Here is a 23,536-nt window from a genome sequence, read left to right as displayed (position 1 = left end):
AGAATAAAGTTGAAGGAATCACACTACCTAATTGTAAGACAATACAAAGCTATCATGTGGTGTTGGCAAAAGGTGTTAGGAAAAGTCATTGGAACAACAGGACACCAATAGGCCAAAAACAACAACAAAAAAACCCCACCCCTAACTAAACCCCAGAACTTATTAATTCAAAATGGATCATAGATCTCATATAAAATCTAAGACTGTAAAACTTTCAGCAGAAAACATAGGAGAATTTTTTTGTGGCTTGGGGGTAGGCAGAGTTTTTAGTTACATCAAAAGCACAATCTATAAAAGAAAAATGGACAAATTGGGTTTCATCAAAATTAAAAAACAATTGTTCTGCAAAAGACACTGTGAAGGGAATGAAACACAAGACATGAACTGAGAAAAATAGATTTACTAATCACAGAGATGACAAAGGGTTTGTACCCAGAATATATAAAGAACTCTTGAAATTCAACAACATGAAAGAAAACAACCAATTAAAAGATGGGCAATAAATACGCTTTAACAGACACCTCATCAAAGAGGATGCAAAAAAGTCAGATAAGTATATTAAAAGACGTTAAACATAATTAACCAGTAGGGAAATGCAAATTCAAACCAGATAGAGATACCACCACACCCCTTATAAGAATGGTCCAGGTAAAAATCACTGGCAATATCAAGTGCTAGAGAGGATGGGTGTGGAGCAATTGGAAGGCTCATACTCCGCTGCTGGGGATGCCACGTGATACAGGTATTATCCCAGAAACCAGTTTGGTAGTTTCTTACAAAGTTAAGCATATACAGCAATCCCACTCCCAGGTATTTAGCCTAGAGAAAGGCAAGCGCATGTTCTAGCAAAAACCTGTGCACCTGTGTACACAGTTCTATTTGTAACTGCGGAAAAGGTGGAAACAGCTTAATAGTCCTTCAGTGAATGAATGGATAAGAACTGGCAAACATCCACACAATGGAATACTGTGGGGCAATAAAAAGGAAGAAGCTATTGATACATTTAGTAACTTGGATGAATCTCAAAGGAATCATGCTGAGTGGAAGGAGCCGGACTCAACAGCTTATATTCTCTACGATTCCATTTATATGACATTCTTGAAAAGACAAAACTATAATTGCCTGGGGTTAGTGGAAGGAGGTGAGGACAGCCACAGAGGCATGGCATGAGGGAATTTTGGGCGCGATGGAATTGTTCTGTATCCTGATTGTGATGGTAACTACACAGAGCTGTATGTTTAATAAATTCATAGAACCCAGCATGCGCATTAAAGTCTTTTTTTTTTTTTTTGCTGTATGTGAAGATAAAATTAAAAATTTTTAAATAGGACAGAATTGTCTTGAGTAAAACGTATCTTGACTTTTTTGCTGATTTGATAAGATTCAGTCATTGATTATTTAAAGATTATTTTCTGTCCCTGAAACACCACTGAACCCTGATACTCAACTGTCCCATGAGCCAGCTGCATGGGCATCACCTAGAGATTATTGCAAACACAGAATTTATCAAGCCCGGGATCTGAATCATAAGCTGCATTTTAACCTAATCCCTAGATGATTCACATGCATAGTAAAGTTTAAGAAGCTCTGCTTAAGAATTGAGTACAGGCTCTTGAGCATCAGCCTCCTGAGAAGCCCTCCGTGGCTGAGCATCTCTGTTTAAACATTACCTGAGAATTATTGGTTCTGGGGCTTGTAGCATCTCTTCCTCAACAGGCACTGTTTTTCTTTCTAGTATTTCACTGTATCAGAGTCGAGTTAAGTGAACCCTGGCACTTATTTCTGGATTTCTCACAGAGGTTAGCTCTTCTCGAATGCATCATTTAAATATATATATATATATATATATATATATATATATATATATATATGATATGGAAAAGCCCCATTAAGATTTTTAAGTCATTCCCAAGCAGATGTGAGGTAGGGGGTTCATAGGGAAAGAGGCATCCCAGGGGCTGAAAAAGACAGGCTTTTACAAGGACTATATCCATTCCATTTGCCCCGAGAAGGGCAAGATAAACATCCATCGCAGGCACACTCAAGTTCAACATCCTGTACCTTTGAGATGAATCTGCCACTGTCTTGATCAGGTAGAAAGGAGGGTAAGTACTGCAGCTCTGGGAGTTACAGAGGCCACCGTCTGGTACAGAAACCTTAGGGTCCCAACCCTTTATATGCAGAGCGGAGGAGTTACAGAAAGGCCTCAACCTTTCAAGGTTACATGTACCAAATTAGTAGCAGAGTCACCGAGGTCTCATTCCAGGGACACAGTGGCCTCCTTCCATGACCATGACTTGGCTGGAAGCAGAGTTATGGTTCGGAACATGTTCTGGGTTATCCGGGAGCTCAAACCTGCTGTGCATCAGGCAAAGCTGCCCTCCACCACTCAGACGGTAAAAGAGCCTGGGATGGCGTGACCAGTCACACTTAGAGGTCACTTTACAGGATGACTTAAAGAGGCGTGTTGTCCTTCGGAGCTGCTAATCCACTCATGGAACTTGGTGACGACCTTTTACGGTCTGTTTGGTTTCCCCCCAGGGGGAGCAGGACCTTGGCCACTGGTGACTGCCTTCCCGTAAAGGGCACCACACCGGGACGGGCGTCTCAGTTGAAAGGGACCTTCACGCCATCTCAAGTGGTGTCCTTGCGTGAAACATCTGGAATGGTCCCTGCCTGAGAACGGGGTCAGGTCATTATCCAACTCTGCTAGGTCACTAAGAAGCATGCTTATAACTCAGTAACCCGAGTCACGGTGTCGGAGCTCAGCCCTTCACTGTGGATCTTCAGAAAATGAGGCCAGGTGGGATCACTGACTTTGAATCTGCGAGCTATTTCAGGAAGCCTTTCCCTCCTCCCGTGGATGCCCGGCTGGAGCAGCAGAGAGGCAGCTGAAGCTTCTCGTGGGGGGAGAGGGAGGGAGACCTGGAAGCCATCCTTCAAAGCACCATGTCTTCACAACATCACCAAGAGCAACACTGACATCACCAAAGCATTTTTAAAGATAAAATCCCCATTTTACTTTTCGTGTGTTTCTGCTGGTAAGTGTAAAATGCAAGCAGAGAGGTAGGATAACAAAACTAGTAAAATATTTCCACTGCACGATTTTTAATATCCTCTTTCCCCTTTACAAAAAAAAAAAAATCCACAGTGGAACTGAATATTAGGTAAAAGATTATCTCGAAGGATTTTTTTGTTTTGTTTTGTTTTCCACTGCTGAATGCTGGCAAAGCCTTTCTGGTTATATGGGGTTCCTCAAATTTTATTGAAGCCATTAGCACGTCCTTTAAGAAAAAACTTATTGAGCGTCTGAGTGTTGCTGCCCCCACCCCTGGGCTCGCAGCAATCTGAAAACCGATTTAATCCCCTAGCATGGAATTTGGAAGTGCCCATAATTTGTTTACCTCAAAGAAACGGACATTTGTGATTTTTCCCAATTCAACCAAATTATGAATTGACAACCTTCTGAATTTCCATTCATTCTGTTTGTAATTTATTTAATGGGCAGACTCCTCCTAGAGGGGGTCCTTCCCAGTCAGATTCTTCATCAAGTGAAACCAGGCATCTTTTTGAGAATGAGGGTGTGCCCAGGATCCATTCCATGTACAAACTTTCTCTGGGAAGTTTAAGAAGACTTCAGAGACAGGAAGAAACTTGTCTTTGGCGAGGAGAGGGGAGGCTGATTCTGGCCACGTGTGCATTTGGAGCCAAGGTCACTCACTTGGACCTGTTGCTGACGTATTTTCTTATGTTTTAGGGTTTATGGTCATGTGGGAAAGAAAGGGAGATATTTAGGGCCAGGTCCTTTCTGCTCTAATACCAGTATTATTCATATTATAGGCTAAGAAATAGTTGAAGTTGTTTTTAACAGAACTCACAGCATAGAAGGGGTCTGGGGACAACAGGGCACAATTATTTTCCCAATTTAGCATGCTTCTATTTTTTTTAATTTTTGCAAAATTTTGCATTTGTCACTTTGAGGCTTAATTTCAAATTGTTCTGATTAATTGGAGTTATTCATCCCCTGGCACTGGGCTCCTACTGAATTACAGGGATTCTATTGGAGGTGGGGGCTGGGAGGAAGGAAGTGGTCCGGCGCCTTGCTCCAACCTAGTTCTGGGCAATGGACATTCCTTGTCTGATGCCTGCATCCAACTAGAACAGAGCCCCTTTGTGGCTTCCTGGACAGGGGATATGGTTGACTTTTCCAGAACTAATCGATATTTCTGGCTCTCCTCCCTTTTCTGGACTTCCCTGCAGCTGGGCAGAGCCATGGGTCTCACAGTAGACAAAGACCTGGAAAAGAAGTAATACTGGTCGCTTCCAGGCTGGAGCACTTCCGGGCTGGTGTGAGATTCTCCAAGCTGACTCCTCCTACGCCATGAACCCCAAAACCTCAGGGTGAGACGGAGATACCAGAAGATCGTGTAAGTCGGGGATGGTGTGTTAGTGTGTTTGACCTTGGATGGCTCTGGAAAGTTGCCTGTACCTGTAGTGGGGTTTTGGACAAGAGATAAACTGTTGTTCTTGTTTGTTTCAGGGATTTTGGGGTTTACCTATTGTGGCTTCCAAGCCCAGCTTGTTCTGATTTATACATGCAGATGTCCAACGTGCTTGTCAAAGACTGTCCTCCCTAGCTGGATCTTTGTACTGGATCTTTGTACAACTTGTGTTGTGGTTCGGTCCTCAAACTATTATCTTGCCTGTTGATCAGGAGAACGTGCTTTGCACAGTGGGAGGAGGACCTTGTTAGCATCATGGCACAGCAGTTGATCGCTGACCTGAGAGCCACTGTCCACCTCTTCCTTGTAACCAAAACTTGGTTTCTCTTGGGTGATTTTCTCCAGTCACTTTGCACTGCTCTAACAGAGTACCATGGACAGGGTGGCTTATAGACAACAGAAACTTACGTCCCACAGTTTTGGAGGCTGAAGCCCGAGATCCGGGAGCCGGCGTGGTTGAGCGAGGGCCCTCTCCCAGGTGGCCGACTGCGGAGTCTCACGTGGTAAGAGCAGAGAGAGGAAGCAAGCTCTCTTGTGACTGTCGCACAGGCACTATAATGTCATTCATGAGGGCTCCACCATCGTGACCTCATTTCATCCCCATTACCTCTCAAAGGACATGAATTGGGGGCGGGTAGGGTGTTAGCATATTATGGGTAGGGGTCGGGGGTGGGGGGACAAACACTCAGTCCATAACAGTAACGCACCCTTCACCACGCAGCCATGTTTCATTGAGCCACCATGCTGGTCCATGGCCTTGTGGCAACTCTAACCAATGAGGTTTAAGATGGTGTCTCCTGGGTTGGGGGGATCTGGTTAAGATTCCCTTTTTCTTAAAGAATACATTTTGGGAATAGTCTTCTTTATTCCCTTGGATTTGGTTGTGTCTTCTAACGATTCTTGGAATGGCGCAGTCATGTTGGGACCACAGCAGGAGCCAAGCTACGGCTGAAATTGGCAGAGTCAAAAGAGAGACAGACCCATGTGATTGATGACATTGATGAGCCACTGAATTCACCAACCCAGAGCCTCTCAACTTTAAGAATTCATGGTAAGTGGGGAAATACATTTCCTTTATAGTTTAAGTCAGTTGAGATGTTCTTTCACATCTTTCTTCCTCGAAGATAATCGATGCTTTTTCCTTTTCTCTGCTCTCTGAATTTCTTTCTCCTCTTTTTTCTGGTAAGGTTTCCACACACACTCAAACAGGCATATTAGGCAGGGCATGGACTTTGAGGCTCTGCATTAAAATACCAGCCCCGTCACTAGTGTTGACTCACACTAGTTAATTGGTTTTGCTAACTCTTAACTTCTCCATTGTAAAATAGGAATGATAAAACCTTTAGAGAGATATAATAATAGTAAACTATTGTTTTTATTCCTATTAGAAATAACTAACATTGATCAACTCTTTCTAGGAGTCTGGTACTATCTTAAGCTTTATTTATACAAACACACCATGATATATCGTGTATACCCATGACACCGTGCTATCATCATCCCCATTTCATTGATGAGAAAATCGACACACTAAGGAATAAGCACATTATCTGAGGCCTCGTCAACAGTAGGTGACAGATTGGGGTTTGAACCCAAGCTGTCTGACTTCAAAGCTCTTTATCCAATGTGAGCTCTAGCCCTTAGAGGTGACCCTACACTTCAAGACAACACCCAACTTCTGTGGGTCTTTGCTCTTATGCTTCCATCATCCCCGGTGATAAGTTACATGAGGAAGGGGCTTCATGAAAAGCTGCAGAGGTTGCCAGATAAAATGGGAAGAGAAGACTCAGGCCAGACTCTGCACAGGACTGGCAGTTCTTGGGAGCAGAGCTCACAGCCATGTCAGCAGAGAGGCTGGAGCACGCTCTCTCTGGGGCTTGCTGGTTATTTTGGCTTGAACTTTTAATTTTGGAATAAGTATAGATTCACGGAGAGTTGCAAAGAAATGTACAGGCTGGTCCTGTGCACCCTTCACCCAGTTTCCGCCAGAGTTAGCACCTCACATAACTGACTACAGCACAATAGCCAAACCAGGCAGCCGGTGTGGGTACTGTCCACTGGGCTTCTTCAGGATTCACTGTCCTGCCGTGCATTGTGTGTGTGTGTGTGTGTGTGTGTGTGCATGCGCGTGTGTGCATGGGTGCATATGCAGGAGTGTCCCTATGCAATTTCCTCATAGGTGTGCATGTGAGAGTCAGAATACAGACCTATTCTGTTGCAAGGATTCCTTCTCTCTACCTACCACCTCTGTCAACCCCTCATCTGTTCTCCATCTCTACGATTTTGTCATTTCAAGAACATTATATAAATGGAATCATACAGTATATAACCTTCTGAAATTGGTTTTTTGCACTCAGCATATTTTCCTTGAGATCCGTCTGAACTGTTGTGTGTATCCATAGTTTGTTCTTTGTGTTGCTGAGTGGTATTCCCTGGCGTGAATGCATCACTTTGTTTCACCACCTACCTATTGAAGGATGTTTGGTTGCTTCCAGCTTTTGGCTATTACAAATAAAGCTTCGGTGAACACCCATGTACAGGCATTTTTTGTGAAAGGAAGTTTTCATATAAACATCCAAGAGTTTGATCGTTGGGTCGTACGTAAGTGTCAGTTTGCAGGAAACTGCCAAAGGATTTTCCAGAGCGGTTGTTCGATTTTATATTCCCACTCTGCATATATTTTACTTAGTATCCTCTTTTTCACTTGTCATGTCTTGCTTTCTTCCTAAAACTTTTTTGTTTTGAAATAATCTCATGATTAATAGAATAGTACAGAGGATTCCCATATGCTTCACCAAGATTGACCAAATGTTAATTTCACTACATTTGCTATAGCATTTCGTACATCTCTCTATCATCTATCTGTCATCTATCTGTCTATCTATCTGCCTATCATCTATCTATCTGTCATCTATCTATCTATCTGTCTATCATCTATCTATCATCTATCTGTCTATCATCTATCAGTCATCTATCATCTCTGTATTTTACCATCATCTCCTTTCTGAACTGTTGGAGAGTAAGTTGCAAACATAATACCCTTTTACTTCTAAATAGTTCATATTTTAGTGAGTCTTTCCTAAGAATAAAAACCCCTTACATAACCACCATCTAGTGGTCAAAATTAAGGAAATTTAACAATAATTATCTAATATACAAATGTTTTTCAAATTTTCTCAATGCAATTTATAGCCACTGTTTTCCCCCATGGGATCCAGTCTCAGATCACACACTGCATTCACTTGTTATGTCTCTTGAGTCTCTCTGTTAATCTAGAACATCTCCTCAACCTTCTATTTGTTTTTGTTTTTGGTCTTTCATGACCCTGATATTTACTTTTTCTAAGACCATAAGCCTGTATTTTATAGAATGCCTCACTTATTACTTGGTTTTGTTTGATGGTGCTTGACCCATGACATATTAGTCACCCCATCACTTCATAGCCAGAAGGAGTGTCAAACTGGTAAAAAGATAGGATGTTTCAATGTGAGCATAGGAGACTGATTTTTTTTCTGCAAGAGTGGGGAGAGGAAGATGAAACTAAGGATGCCAAATGGTAGATAGATGTACAAAATGCTATAGCAAATGTAGTGAAATTAACATTTGGTCAATCTTGGTGAAGCACATGGGAATCTTCTGTACTATTCTATTAATCGTGAGATTATTTCAAAACAAAAAAATTTTAGGAAGAAAGCAAGACAAGACAAGTGAAAAAGAAGATACTAAGTAAAATATATGCAGGGTGGGAATATAAAATCGAACAGCCGCTCTGGAATATCCTTTGGCAGGAGATGAAACTAAGATGAAACTGGAGCCTTTTACCTTCTGTTTTGGTTCTTTACTGAAGGCCTCACGTGAGGCTGCCATGCTGTTTTACAGACCTGGAAACCGAGGCTGAGAAGCTGGGTGGCAAGCCCGTGGCCCCACATCTATGATGGCAGACTTATATCGGTCTGACCTCAAAGCAGACAAGTGCTCTTGAAGCTGGTACATTTGTATCTGGTTGAAATTGACCCATATATTAGGCACATAGGATGTAAATTGTAAATATCCACATAACACGAGATTAACATTGTGTGATTTGAGCCACATTTAACTAAGACATGTCAACATCCCTGGTTTTCATTTTTATAGGGAGGAGGTAAAGTGGAGTATGGCCAATGTGGTCTTTTTTTCTTCTTCTTTTTTCTCCAGTGTGGTCAATTAAAAAACAGATGCTCAAATACATATCAAATAGCGTGTGTGCATGGGGCTGTTGGGGCTTGATCAATGGAAAGTGAGGGAGTCTCAGACTGTCGGTTCTGGAGTCTAGTTTATTCCATAGGATTCCTACAGCTCAGCTCCATTCGCTGTGCAACGCGGACCAAGTGCTTAGCCTCGGTTATGATGTGTCCAGGGACTGAACAGGAAACAAGAGACCCTCATGAGTGTACAGCCCAAAGTCCATACCACTAAGCAGAGATGGTTAGAAGGTGTACAACAGAGGAATGAGGACCTTCCCACATGACTTTTTTCAATATTTGCCTGACAGCAAATATTCCAGCCTGTTATCCCTTGAGGATGCTGCTACTTGAAAACCTTCTCTTCCTTCCTTCCTTCCTTCCTTCCTTCCTTCCTTCCTTCCTTCCTTCCTTCCTTCCTTCCTTCCTTCTGTTCATTTGTTAAATGTGGTCACCATAGGCAAAGAGGTCTGCGAATGGCCAGGCCAAATCTAAGGAAGTCTGGAGGCTGTCTTAGTAGAGGACACAGGGTCGTGTTGTCCCTTACTCTACCCTCTCTGGTCCCTGCACCAGGACCCACGGGGGATGACATAGGAAGGTGTGGAGGATCCTTCATCTCCTCCATCTTCTCTCAGCAATTCCTTCCCCTGACTCCTCTCTTCCAGGTTTCTCTCGAACTAACGGAGAAATCACAAGTCCAGAGTCCTGATTGTGATCCTGCGAAGCTCAAAATCTAATTCTGATTTGGCGCAGGACACTTTTTAGTTTACAAAGTGCTTTTAACTGCATGATCTGCTTTAACGAGTTATTGATGAGGATAAGGAAAATGATAAGAAGTGCAATAAATGTGATAAGAGACAGAAGATGAGCGTGGGAAGTCCCCCAGATGCAATGTTCCCACTGAACCAGGGGTGATATGTGAAAGAGGAGGTGTGTAGTTGAGCAGGCCTCCGAGGGCAGCGCAGCCGGGGCGAAGGCAGGACAATGTTTGACAGACAGAGTTGTTGACCCACAGGCTCTGGTTCCTAAGACGCCTGCCCACTGAGGACCCCACTTGACACGGAGCTGGGAACTGGAGCTTCTCTGAGACAGGTCCTCTGCAAGCCGACAGAAGCCTCCCTCTGAGGGCCTTTGTGTGGCCGGGAGCGCTGGACACTTTGTGATACACGAGTCTCTAGGGAATTGGAAGCCTGTCCCCCAGGGGATTTATCTTCAAGGACCTCATTTTAAATCATGCTTTGCAAAAGATAAGAGTTGCGAAACTGACAGGGCCCCAGCTTGCATCTCTCTGGCCTGACCTTTTCTACTCCTTATGCATCTGATCCATGTTCCATTACCTTCGGATAAGCTGTTCCTGCTTGCCGGGGAGGGGATGCCAGTTAGCGAGCTGCCCTGGATTACACCTGCATTTTCACCAGCCTTCCCGGTCACTCTCCGAAGAAAAATGAGAACGGGGAAGATTCTCTGGCAGAGCTGTGGGGAAGATTATTTTGAGCAAGGTCTTTGGGGGGTCTTTACAGACACTAAGAACGAGGCTGCTGAGCCCAATCACGTCTGGCCAAGCACGTCCTTACTGTTTCAAGGATACAGCTCGGGAAGGGCAGCTTTCTGGCCCAGCCCAGGGGCTGGCTTCGTGGAGGAGGGGTCAGGCCGAAGTGACAGCGGGAGGGGACTCCTTCCCACTTGTCCTCCGGGAGGCAGGTGAGTGGGGGAGAACACGAAGGCAGGGCACGGCACCCCGACACCCGGGTCTGGAGGATGGCTGGTGACCTGCGGGGAACACAGCGCCCAGCAGACTGCTGCCTGTCATAGAACCGAGGGGCCCCCATCATTCGGTCAGCACCCCGGCCAATAGCCTGCTGGCTGTGCGTCCCAGGGCCTGACTGTCTCCTGTCGGTTGAAGCCTCCCATGGTGTTTAGGGGATGATCCAGGTCTGTGTTGGGGGCAGGTGGGGGTGAGGACCGGATGGACCGGTGGGAGAGTCCAGAGTTAAGCCCTGGCTGTGCCTCTGTCAGGTCTTGTGGCCTTGGAAACTCCTCCTGTTCCCTGGTGAAATGAAGGGTTTCAAGGGCATCTCCAGCCTGAAAACACAGTGGTTTTTCCAGGGAGGGTTCTTAACCTGAGGTTAAGAACAGGCTACAGGGAGCCTGTGAAGGCCTTGTATGGACATTCATACGTGCATTTCTTTCCGAATAGAGGCCACAGCTTCCTTAAATCCGCAAAGGGCACAGTGACCATGACACAGATCATGCTTTCTAGGCCAAGTACCATATTCCTTCTACATGCATAACTCATATCCAGGCCTTGCATCAGCGTTCCGGTGCACAGAGAAAGTGATTTGCACTAGGTCACGCAGTGGACATGGGGGTGACCATTATGCTACATTGTGGGTAGGGAATGACCCTCCCCAAGGGGATCTGACAAAACCCCTCTCCCAAAAGAAGTGTGTCTCCTTGTCATCTTTCTAGGCATATGTACATATATATGTAGATGTAAGATGTGTGGCTTTTTAGATATAAATGGAATATTATGCATGCGTGCTTCAACTTTAAGATCTTTCCATGTCCATACACACAGATTTATGCTCTCCTTGTAATAGGGGCAGAGCGTGCACATAGGTATGTACTTTGTTTAATTGTTCTCTTCTTTGTAAGCATGTAGATTGCTTCCAGACTTTTGGTCTTATGAATTATGTCACCTTATATGTACATCTTTATGCACACGTGCAATTCTTTCGATGGGATAAAATAAAATTGTGGACCCACTTAAGTCAGGGTAATCCAGCCCGGTTGTCCTGACAAAGGCTTTAGGAGCTTATATTCTCACTGCAAACTTCTGAGAGGGCCTGCTTTTATAACTCAAAAAATACACGTTTAAGGACACTTTGGTACTTTGTATCAAAATTTTACAATCCCACCAAAGCAATCAAACAAGTGTACAAATATACAGGCATAAAGGTGATCTTTACAGGGATGGTAAAGAGCTAGAAACTGATGGAACGCCCAGCAAAAGGTACCTGGTTAAAAATTCCTGGATCCTCCATCCTGTGTGTGACGTGAGGCTGCTGGGAGAGCCCCAATATTGGGAGGATGTGTTTAAAGCCCATCTAGCTCATCCTCGAAGGTGCGCTCAGCTTCACAGAATCTCACCTGGATCTCTCCCTGCACCTGCCCAGAGCCCCCTCTGCTAAGATGGCAATCCCATCTGGATCTTACACCAGCCATCTGGAGCCCCTGGCTGGGCTGGGGCTCAGGGAGATGAAGCCTCATGGGGGTTCAATCTAGCTCTGGGAACTGTGGATCCCCACAGTGTAGGAATGAGCTGAGCATCAGACTCACCTGCAGTAGGAGAGCCACCTGTCCTATTTCAATGCCCTTCCTTGGGCTTTGCTGCAGCAACGTGGCAGGGGAATTGGTGAAAGGAGCCTGCAAGCCCCAAATCCCCGGGAGAAAGGCGGTGAAGCTTTTTTTTATTTTTAATCTTTAATCTTTAGTTTGATTTAACATTGCTTTTAGTACGATGCTGACACCAGCTGTGCGGAAGGGGCTCTGGAGAGATGTTCATAGCAGCACACACCTGCGGCTCTTCTTCGGTTCGGGAGGCTCCAGGGCAGCCAGTATTGCTTCGTCAAATACATTCTTTAGGCCTTTCTGTGTGAGTGCAGAACACTCCACATACTTGACTGCCTTCAGGTCATGGGCCAGCTTTTCAGCAGTCTCTGGAGTGATAGGCTTCTGTTTGTTCTTGGCAAGTTTCTCAATCGTAGAGGGGTCATCTCGGAGATCAGTTTGGGTCCCAACAAGCAAGAAAGGAGTCTTTGGACAGTGGTGAGTTATTTCAGGCACCCACTTTTCCTTCACATTTTCAAATGAGGATGAAGAGACCACTGAAAAACAGACTAGAAATACATCTGTTTGTGGATAACTCCGCGGTCGTACTCTGTCATAATCCTCTTGCCCTGCAGTATCAAAAAGTCCAAGAGTATATGGCTCTCCACCAATCATAACTGTGACTGCATAGTTGTCAAAAACAGTGGGTACATACTCAGATGGAAATTTGTTTGTTGTGTAGGATATCAGAAGACATGTTTTACCAACGGCACCATCGCCCACAACAACACACTTAATTGTCTGCATTGCTGAAACAGTTTTGTATCCACTTTAAATATTTCAAATTCGATGATGACCTCAGCTTCTCCGCCAGGGCGTTGGCAGCACTGCCAAGGCGGTGAAGCTTTAAGAAGCCTCCCAACACCATGGCTCACATCTGCCTCAAACATTACTATAAACTGCAAATAATTTGGGGCAGGTGCAAATTACTTTTATAATTAAAAAAAAATTTAAAAAGAGAAGTAGGGGCGCCTGGGTGGCTCAGTCATTAAGCGTCTGCCTTCGACTCAGGTCATGATCCCAGGGTCCTAGGATCGAGCCCCGCATCGGGCTCCCTGCTCCGCGGGAAGCCGCTTCTCCCTCTCCCTCTCCCCCTGCTTGTGTTCCCTCTCTCGCTGTGTCTCTCTCTGTCAAATAAATAAGTAAAATCTTAAAAAAAAGAAAAAAGATAAAAAGGGAAGTAGGAAAAAAATGTAGTAGGCATGGAAAGAAAGCCCTGATTCTGAGAATAAAATAAATGAAAAACAAACAAACAAAACCCCTCACATAGTCTGTGAGGTTCTAATTTAAAATATTTGGGGAGGAGAGAGGGTGTTAGGAATGTATATAATTTGTCTTTATTTCCCATTCATTGCAGGGCCTAGGGGAGTGAATAGGAGCGGACCAGTGCCCACAGGGGCCTGGCTTCCCCTGTCCCGAAGAGTAAAGAGAAGGCCAGTCCCACCGTGCAGTCTGAGAAAGGCACCAGCAGGATGAGATGGGTGTAGGTTGGTCGGTTTGTCTTGAAGAAATAGAAAGAGAGCCCTGGATCCTGGGAAGACGGTGATGTGAATGTGTTCTCCTGCCTTCCTTGTCCTCTCGATGCCTTTTTGGACTAACACTCCTACCCCAACGGCCGTCTGAAGCATCGAGTTCTCCTGAGACTCGCAAGGGAGGGGGTGGACATGGGGCTTCCTTCCCCAAGCTTCCAGGTGGGCCAGAGGCAGTGGGCCAGAAGCCAAGGGGAAGGCTTGCCTCTCCTCTAGGTGTGAGGCAAAGTCCAAGCTGGCCACCCTGTCCTTCCCCGAAGAAGGCGGAATGTCCGCTGCCCGGAGTGGGGTGGGCCCTGGAAGGGTCCCCCCATTTTGCCAACCACTGGGGAGCCAGAGAGATCTTCACCAGAGGACTGACTTGCTCCAGGACTTCACAGCTAGGACAGCGGTCCCTGGTCCTCATGCTCAGGGTGCTCTTTCCAGCCCCTCCGCAGATGGCCACAGTTTTCCAGCCCATTTCCAGCAAACCTACAAATACAGAAACCTGGGAGAATGACAGATGGCAGAGGAGAGAAAATCATAACAGCCACTTGCCAGCACACCCCCTTCTCGTTCACGTTCCAGGACACAGCTGAAAGGAGTCTGCGTAGAGTCAGAGAAGCCTCAGCATGGTTGGAGACTGGTCCCAGTGCCAGGCGCTTTGAGCGAGGGGCACCGGAAGGCTGGGACCCTGGGTTCCGGGGACGAGAACAGCATCCCGATCTCGCTCTGAAAAGAGGGGAGAAAGTGTAATATGGACAGAAAATTCCAATGAGAGAAGTTGGGGCCACGAAGGTGATGTGAGTTTGGGAGAAGCACAGTAAGCGGAAAAAGTAAGCAGTCTAAGAAGCCAGGCAGGAAACAGGAAGGAAAAACGCCCGGAGAAGCATCCAGAAAACATTGTCAGGTTTGGGAACTCAGGGGAGAGGGCGGAGAAAGGGGATGGCGTCTGCTCAGTGGTCCTAGGCTAAAAGTGGGAGTCTGTCTTGCAGGTAGTTCCAACATGCTTCAAGAAGCAGGAGAAGTCAGGGTCACAGAGATTTTGGAGCCAGTGCATCAGCCAGTCTTGATGCATCGGTAAGTAACTGATAAGTGACGTGATGTGCTCCAGGCCTCATGGCCAGGGAGGGACGGAGGGGACACAAACCTTTCTTCTGACTTCTCTGAGTTTCCTTCCACCTCCGTGTTCCTTGCAGTGGGAGGCTCAGCTCTGGGCATTAAGGGGCCCGTAGTCCACGCTGTGCACTGCCCCGCATCCTGGCTCTGAATGCCGCACCCACTTCCTCCTCTTATCCGCGCAATACACTGGGCTCTATATTGGCGAGCTCACAAATTTCACTGATGGTCTTTGCCTCTTAAAGACTGGTTTTCTGTGCAGGGAAGGTAAAGGTAGGCCAGCGGATTTACCAAGGACCGCTGCTATGCCAGGCACGTTCCACCTGTTTCTTCTCATTCTCATGCATGTCCTGCCAGGCAGGGTCTTTTTATCATCCCTTTGCAGGTGAAAGTGTTACAGGCTTTTTGTTCCTTTAGTGCCCGCAGTTTTTGGTCACGGCACTTCGAAGAACAAAGAGACCAGAACGAAGAGTGGTGGGTAGCAAAGCAAAGTTTATTGAGCGATAGCACAAGGCTCTTGGAGAGGGAGGGGACCCGAGAGGGTTGCCATTTTGGCGTTCAAATCTAGGGGGTTTTGTAAGCTCTTTCGAGGAACTATCTTGAGCATCCTGAGTGTGGGCCCCTGTGGACTGGCCGCTAAGGTGTGCCCCAATCAGGGCTTTGATCATGCACCGGTCTGCATCTCGGGTTATTGTTCCCGTGTTGCTGGTCTTTTGGACTGCCATCTGGAGACGAACTGCCTCACCTTGTGTTAGTGACCAATGTTTATGGTTCATTGTTTTGTTTCAGGATGTTTTGCAAAAGTCACTCCTGCAGAGGCTGCTCCACAGGATGCTGTTGTGGTCTTGTCGAAGCTGTAAAACAGGACGCTAGGACGGTTTTGTCTGAGCTGTCCCAGCTCCCTGATTTCTTGTTGGGGACCCTGGCCCCGACTCCCTAAGTGTCCAATTAACTCCTAACAAAAGCAGCAGCACAGGCAGGACCCTGAGTCACTCAGTTCAGAAGCAGGGACAGAACTGAGTCCCCGAGGCCTGACTCACCCTCCCCTCCAAACAGCGGACTTCCTGACTCCTCACCTTGTGCCAGGTCTGGCCTCTCCCGGGTCCAGCGGGACTTGGCGGATGCTCGGTCCTTACACCCCCTGTAATGTGGTGACGCCGTGTGAGACCTTGGGCCACCTGCCTCCCCGCTTCCGCACGCTTAGGGCTTCAGCGGGGTCAGCGGCTCTAACACTGTCTTATCATGTAGCGCAATAAACAATTGGAAGCCTGATTGAAGAAGTAAAGCTCTGTAAACATGGAACCCTGACATATAACAATCTAAGGCAGTCCTCTTTCACTTACTTTTAACAAAGATTTGCTGGTCCTCTGCTAGGTGCTAGGCATATTTCTAGACATAGCACACAAGATACAAGACCTCAGCCCTCCTGAAAAGCTTAGTCCAGGTGGATGGACACAGATCACCAGAGTGTGATGATTTCCTATAGCCGACCCACATGAGGACAAAGACGAGACGCCGGGATAGAAGGTGTCTCAGGGGAGGGACCTTAGTGCAGTGGGGGGGGAGGTGTCTCTGAGAAGATAACAGTTCAGTGGGGCCCCAAATGGTGAGGAAGGGTCTTCGCTGAGGGGACCCCCACACGCATGCCAATGGGCAGCCCACAGCCGGGGTGCTGAATTCAAGGGAGGAACGCTGGAGTCCGGGCGCACAATTCCAGACAGCCGGCTGCACCCCTGCCTCCAGCTGCAAGGGGAGCTCACTGCATGTCCCTGGGGCCAGCTTGGTTGACAGGAGCCAGGAGTTGGGCCGGTGTCCACCCTCACCTAGGGGAAGAACAAACCCCGCCTCCCTGCTGGGGCTGCGGGCTTGGGCAGGTGCAAACATCGTTTCTCGGCAAGAGCCACAAAAAGTGAGATACTCCCGAAATAGGGAAATCATCTATCGGCTTTTAGTCCAAATATCTACTGAGCTGAAAGCCGGACACAGAAAAGCCCATGGGGTCGGCCGCAGCCTGGGTCAGATGGGCCACCGCAGGCCACGCCTGTAGAGTGGAGCTGAAGGGCGCTGGGTGCTGGGCGAGCGGCCCAGAGAGGTGGAACTCAAGTCACTCAACAATACTGTGTGTGTGTCCAACTCGGAAATGTTTTGCCAAAACAAGTGCAAGAGAATAAATAAATAAAGGGGAGGAACAAAAGAAAAGATAAACTTTTTTTAAAAGATTTTATTTATTTATCAGAGAGAGAGAGAATGAGAGACAGCATGAGAGGGAGGAGGGTCAGAGGGAGAAGCCGACTCCCCGCTGAGCGGGGGGGGGGTGGCCCAGGACTCGATCCCGGGACTCCAGGATCACGACCCCAGCCGAAGGCAGTCGTTTAACCAACTGAGCCACCCAGGCGCCCGAAAAGATAAACTCTCTTAATAATCCAATTATTATGAGAACCCAATCTCTTTCCCAAAAGCATTGCTTTAGAACGAGGGCGCGCGCTCGATGCTGCCCAGTGATTGGGCGACAGGCGTTCCGCGCAGGCGCGGTGGCAAGGCCGCGGGAACGTGGTTGGAAGAGGCTTCCGGGAAGAGGCTGGGGATTACTGGGAAGCCGTGGTTGGACCTGCCCCCTCCCTTCCCCTTCAAAGCGTTGACTGAGCACCACTTACACACCAGCCCATGCCCTCATTCCGCCTTCAAGCAACAAGCACAGGCCATTACCCGGCTTGCTAGTACAGGGCAGGGCTGAGATTTGCTTTTAGGCAGGGAGTCCAAACCCACTGTGCTGGGAAGAAGACCAACGTTTGGGCGGGCCAGCTCTTGGCAGCCTGAGAAGGTGTGTCTGGGGCTCCCTGCTCTCCTCCATCTCTTTAAAGACCCTTCTTTCTTTCCACTCCTCTTCCCAGAAGAGGCCGGACCCAAGAAGGAGGGTTGTCTCCCCGTGTGCCAGGGAAGGGCTCCCTTGCTTTCCTTCAGGTCCAAAGGGGAAACGAGCCCTTCAGTACAAATTGCGCGAGCTAATACATGATCCCCAGGAGCACGTATGAATGGGCATACGTGTGTGTATGCCGTGTGCATATACTGATCTATTTATGGCCATGTCTAAGGGGGTGGTTAGGACAACTAGTGAGAGTACCCACCCCAGTGATTGGCAGAAGCCAGGGAAGAGCCACATCCATTTCAAAGAACATCAATCAACTCAAAATGCAGTTTCAAGGAAGGAGACTGGGGGCTGGGAACGTGGCCCTGTGTGGGAGGAGGGTCACATGGGTCCAAATCTGCCCGCCCTAGGTTGGTTGCCAGCTCTGGAGACCTGGAGCACCAGGCAGCTGTACTTCCCGTCCTCGGAAGCCATATTATTCACAGCTGAGTTCCGAACCGGCTCCTAAGAGCTGCTCTGAGTGACTTGGCCCGGAAGAGGATGAGCTTCCACGTGTCTCCCAGGCTGGAGGGAAAGACAGGGGTCAGGCAGGAAGGTATCACCCAATTGCTATCACCCAATGCTTCCTACATGGGGCTTTTAGGGGCTCATGGCGTTGCAAAGCTATTGCTTATTATTCTCCTTTGTGGACTTACCTCCTTCTTCCCCCGCCCAGAGAGGGAGGTGCCTTGGACTTGGGGTGATAGATGCCCTTGGGGAGGCTGTGCCTAGGCAGACGGAGTTGGCTCCCGGTCTGGGGCTAGGTGCTACTCACTGTGAGCAACCATGAGTGGAGAGAGAAGGGAAAGGTCTCAGGCAAACGACCTAACTGAGGCCATCTTGTGTCCTGTGAGGCTGTTGACATTTCTAACTGATGCATTTGTACAACTTGTGGTCCCTGGACACCCTTTGGAGGGGGAAACAGCTTTTATCCAAATACCTCCAACTACTACAGAGAAATCGACGGCTTGCTTTTTTACACCACCAAATGAGAGTTGGGTTTTCTTTTCATAGCGTCGGTTTTGTTTTGCTGGGCTGGTCTGGTAAATCCAGAAAGTTGGTTTGACTTTTTTGAAGATAAAATCCTACAATAATGATTGTCAGATTTTCTGATTGTCATTGATTACGTGCTGATTTATCTAGTCTGTAGTCCTTGCCTTTTTTTTTTTTCCAACTAAAAAAGAAACCTGAATGATTTGGGATTAGGTAATTTCACACTTCAATTGCTAGTGTTGGTCTCCGCTATGGAGGTCTCTCTGTATGCAACGGGGGATAATCTGTGCAGAAAACTTACATAATACACTCAGTGCAAGAAATAATTGTGTCATTTAGAAGTGCTGTATCACTTAAGAGAAGAATGTGAGCTCCCTCTTCTGTTCTCATTTCTCCATTTATTTTTTATTTTTTATTTTTTCTGTTTTCAGATAGGGGTTGACCTAGCGGGCAAAGCTGGCCAAGTCTGCAAGGAAGCTCAGAGACTCCTGGAGGCGACTAGAATTGGAGAGGGCTTCCTCCTCTGACGAAGTGCCAGGTCATGCTGAGGACTCCTTTGGCCAAATGGCATTCTGCCTTGTTCTTTTTTTTTCTTTATCATCTTCCCTCCAAGAGGAGATGTAGGAGATGGTCTCAAGAAGTGCTAGTTGTCCAATAAAGTGTAGCTGTTTAAGGAAAAGATAAAGAAGGGCTCCCTGCTTGCCTTCCTCCCCCTCCACTTCCTTCCCTCCCTCTCTTCTTCTGTCTTTCTGTCCTCCATGCATAGCTCTAAGGAGCAGCTTTGGGTCCCCCACCCCCATTGGCTCACAGGTGCTGAGGATGCTCATGGATCAGTCGGGGGGGGCAGACATGAAAACAAATCAGCATGATGGAGTGTTATAGGATCTCTGAGAGAGGACTGTTGGGGCGGGGGTTCAGCTCATAGAGTGGTCCATCCTGGGGTGGTGGGCGTGGGAGGGATAGGAAAATTGGGAAGGGTTGGGGGAGCCCCGGGTCATTTCACTTCCCAGATGTAAGATGCTTGAATTATACAGGGCCAGCCCTTCGGCCAGCGCTTTGGGGGGGGGGGGGAGGAGAGGGGAGGTGTTACATTTTTAAAATTCATGACTTCTTAAGGCCTATCAAAATCTATGCCAGCTTTTAGAATGTGGAATTGTCCTTGCTGTGCTCCTTGAGCGGCCCATGAAGTTGTCAGTCCTGGGGTGGTCAGTGGGGTCCAGGATGCTTTGCTATTGTGTGTCCTGGGTTGCCTCTACTGATTAAATCAGGGTTCACATCTGTTCCCTCCTGACTTCTCTGTCAGGCTTAGTATGACTGATGCCCTTCTGGAAGCTTCTTCCACCTTTAAGTCTTCTCAGGGGCTGTTCCTTCTTCCTCCACCTGGTCCTTGGATGCTCATCAGGACTGCTCTTGGCCCTTTCCTTAGCCAAGAGTTGGTGTTGTGCCTCACCTTGTCCTTGAGTTGCCCTGCCCTGCCTTGGCTCTTATTCTGCCCTCCCCAGGGCCTTCCCTTTCTCTCCTGTTGGCTTCTTCAATAAACAGGGTTAGTCTTTCATGCCTTTTTGAAAAAAGATTTATTTATTTGTGAGTTAGAGAGTGTGGAGGGGAGGGGCAAAAGGAGAGGGCAGGAGAAACTCAAGCCAATTCTGCGTTGAGCGCAGAGCCCAGCAAGGAGCTCACAACCTGACATCATGACCTGAGCTGAAACCAAGAGTCCGATGCTTAACCGACTGCACCACTCAGGTGGCTCCCCTGCTTTTTTTCATCAAAGAAATGCATGTGTCTAGTTTACAAAATTGGTACAGCTGAATATTCTTCCAAAGGTGGTACAGGCAACGTAGCGCCAAATGATTTTGTTAGTTTTGGAAATTTTTTAAATTGAAGCTTTAAAAAAAAAAAGTAGCTCCAAGCCCACACAGCGAGGTCTCCTGTACGTGTGTTCTTCCTGCCTCAAGGCACCTGGAGAGCCCCTGCCGGCCCAGAGTGGCTGTGTTCCTGCTGCCCCTTTTACCGCCCAGTGAGCAAAGGGAATGAGGACTGGCACCCTCTATGTGGGGGCACTCAGGATGGGAGGCCTTCTTGCAGGAAAAGTGTGGGGTAGTCAGACTCCCTGAATTCCCCCGTCCCTTTTTTTCTTGTTTTTGTTTTAGAACCTTGTTGCAGGGAGAGAGGGATCCCTAGAGAATATTGGCTAATAATTGGGACTAGCTCATGGTCCCCGATGAATGTCTAAGCTGTGAAGCGAAGGAAGCAATTAACTGTCAATTGTTGCATGATTACTTGCTGAACATTGTCAGCTAAGTCCTGAGGTGAAATGTTATGTGCACGGTTCCATAAAATAACATAAGGCAGAAGGATAAGTAATTATGGACCCCAGGAAATGTAAGTAGGGAACTAATTATTTACTGTTACTGAAGCAGCTAGACCCATGCAGTGTGTGCGTGTGCGTGTGCGTGTGTGCGTGTGCGTGCGCGTGCACAAAGGCGGTGGGGAGGAAGAACCCACCCAGGAGGCAGGACTTCCTGTCAGATAAATCAGAAAGGAGTGTTGGCTCATAGCTGCATCTCGTTGGGAATTGCCCTCGAAGGGGACCACCTTGAACAAGGAGATGCTTCCTCTCCAGGACAGAACACCTAACAATTGGCTTCTGTGGAGGGTCCAAAGCCCAGGTGATTCCCTGGGGCAGATCTGGGTCCTCCCTGCCCAGCTAGATGGTCAATGGGCAAATACTGTGGCCACAGTTGAGAAGGGCAGGGTGGTCAGGGGCACAGACCTTGGGGACAAGGGTCTTGTCACTCCACCAGGTGAGCCATATAAAGCATCAGCAGTGACAACTCAGGGTACTTAGAATGGGTGGAGGAGGAAGGAGAGGACTGTGTTATCAGCTATGCCCCGAGGTCATTTGCAGTGTTGGAGACCACAGCCTGGTCCACTACTCCTTTAAAGTTCCCCCAGGACTGGTCAGAATCCTGGAGGAAGTGAATCCACAGCAGGAGGGGCTGATTGCGATGGACACCTGGATCACCTCCTCGGGACCCTGATACTTATTCCCCCAGTTGCTGGGCGTGTTGGCCGGAACTGTCCTTATCACATGGACGCTTTGCTTTGAGGAGCCTGTAAGCCTTTTGAAGGTAGGATCTACATCTTTTGCCTCCTCTGGAGCACCATTTCCCAAAGTGTACGTGTGTGGTTCATGATTAGAGATGGTGCACAGGTGACCATGGTTACTATTCGTTATTATTGCTTTTACATTTCAGGCCTTGTGTAAATTGTCCAGGACTTCACAATTTGCTTTGGACCGGTAAAAAGCATTTTAGAAAATGACTTGATGGCCGATTGGAACATGAAAAGATGCTCAACATTATTCATCGTTAGGGAAATGAAAATCGAGATCACAGTGAGATACTACTCCACACCCACGAAAAATGGCTAGTCTTAAAAAAGCAAAACAAAGTGAAACCCAGGCAGCAACTAGTGCTGGTGAGGATGTGGAGAAATTGGAGCCGCTGTGCACCGCAGGTGGGACTGCAAAATGGTGAAGCCACCGTGAAAACAGGAATGGTGGTTCTTCACAAAATCAAAGCAGAGTATTGCCATATGATCCTGCAATTCTGCTTGTGAGGAGATACACAAAAGAACTGAAAGCAGGGATGTGAACAGGTACACCCATGTTCACAGCACATTATTCAGTTGCTAAGAGGGGAAAACAACCCAAATGTCCATGGGTGGATGAATGATAACATACATACCATGGAATATTGTTCCACCTTCACATGGGGAATGAAGTTCTGACCCATGCCCCTACATGGATGAGCCTGGAAGACATTGTGCTAAGCAAAATATGCCAGTCATCTTTATGGCTCCACTTATGGGAGGTGTCTGGAATAGTCAAATTCAAGGACACAAAAAGTAGATTCAACTCCCAGGGGCTAGGGGCAGGGAGGGGAATGGGGAGTTACTCTTTAATGGGTAAACTTTCAATTTGGGAAGATGAAAAAGTTCTGGAGAGGGATGGTGGGGGCGGTTGCCCAGCGATGTGGACGTACTGAAAGCCACCAAACTTTGTAGTTAAAAATGGTTGCAATGCCAACTTTTATGTTATGTGTATTTTACCACAATAAAAAAATGAGTTGATATTAAAAAAATTAAGTACGGATATTGTGGCCCGAACTGAGGTGACGTGTGAATGCCCAGGTTTGGAAAACACTGGCCCAGCCTCACCTGCAGAGCGGTTTCAGGTTATTTGCATGCAAATGAGAAGCGCTTTTCAATATTCTGAAGTTGCCTTTTCCTTTTATGAATTTCCATTTCTGGGCAAAAACCACTCTGGTAAACAGGCAGGTAGAAAGGGAAGAATTGTGCCATTTGTTGAGAATTTTTGTACTAGTGCTCTATTTTAGTTTATGTTATTCTAACAACACTGTGGTGTAGGGACACACCCCGGTTGCAGGCTGGGCTGGGACACTCGGTTCCACGCCCCCCTGCCCCCACAAGTAAGTGGCTAGACCAGCCTTCCTTCCACACTGGGCAGCCCACCCCCATGCTCTGAGCTCTTTAGGATGCACCTTTGGAACTTTGCATCTGCAGGGCATTAATTTGGAGAAACAAGAATTGGGGACCAAGTGGTACCTAAATGATGGAAGCAAATGTTGTCCTTCACAGCAGAGAACACACACCAAAGCCAGAAACAACACTGAGTCTGCGCTCTTGGCTCTTCTAGTTACTTAAGTTTTGAGCCTGATGTAGTCCTGGCTTTCCCCATGAAAACAGATGCAACCCACCCTCACTGTGGGAAACACAAAGTACAAAGGGGAAAAACCCACCACTGCAAAGCACTTGTCACAGCAAAGCCCAGAAATAACCACAGTTCACACTTTGGTCAATAGATTTCCCATTTTT

At 47.2% G+C, this 23,536-nt stretch overlaps 1 pseudogene; it reads right to left on the bottom strand.

The window, feature by feature from the left end:
- Nucleotides 1-12,207: 12,207 nt before the first annotated feature.
- On the bottom strand, nucleotides 12,208-12,927 carry LOC112833881 (cell division control protein 42 homolog pseudogene; annotated as a pseudogene).
- Between the last annotated feature and the right edge of the window lie 10,609 nt (nucleotides 12,928-23,536).

Source organism: Callorhinus ursinus, unplaced genomic scaffold, assembly GCF_003265705.2.
Source record: "Callorhinus ursinus isolate GAN/ISIS: 27379988/994484 unplaced genomic scaffold, GSC_fseal_2.0 scaffold15, whole genome shotgun sequence".
NCBI lineage: Eukaryota > Metazoa > Chordata > Mammalia > Carnivora > Otariidae > Callorhinus > Callorhinus ursinus.
This window is presented reverse-complemented; position numbering and strand designations above follow the sequence as displayed.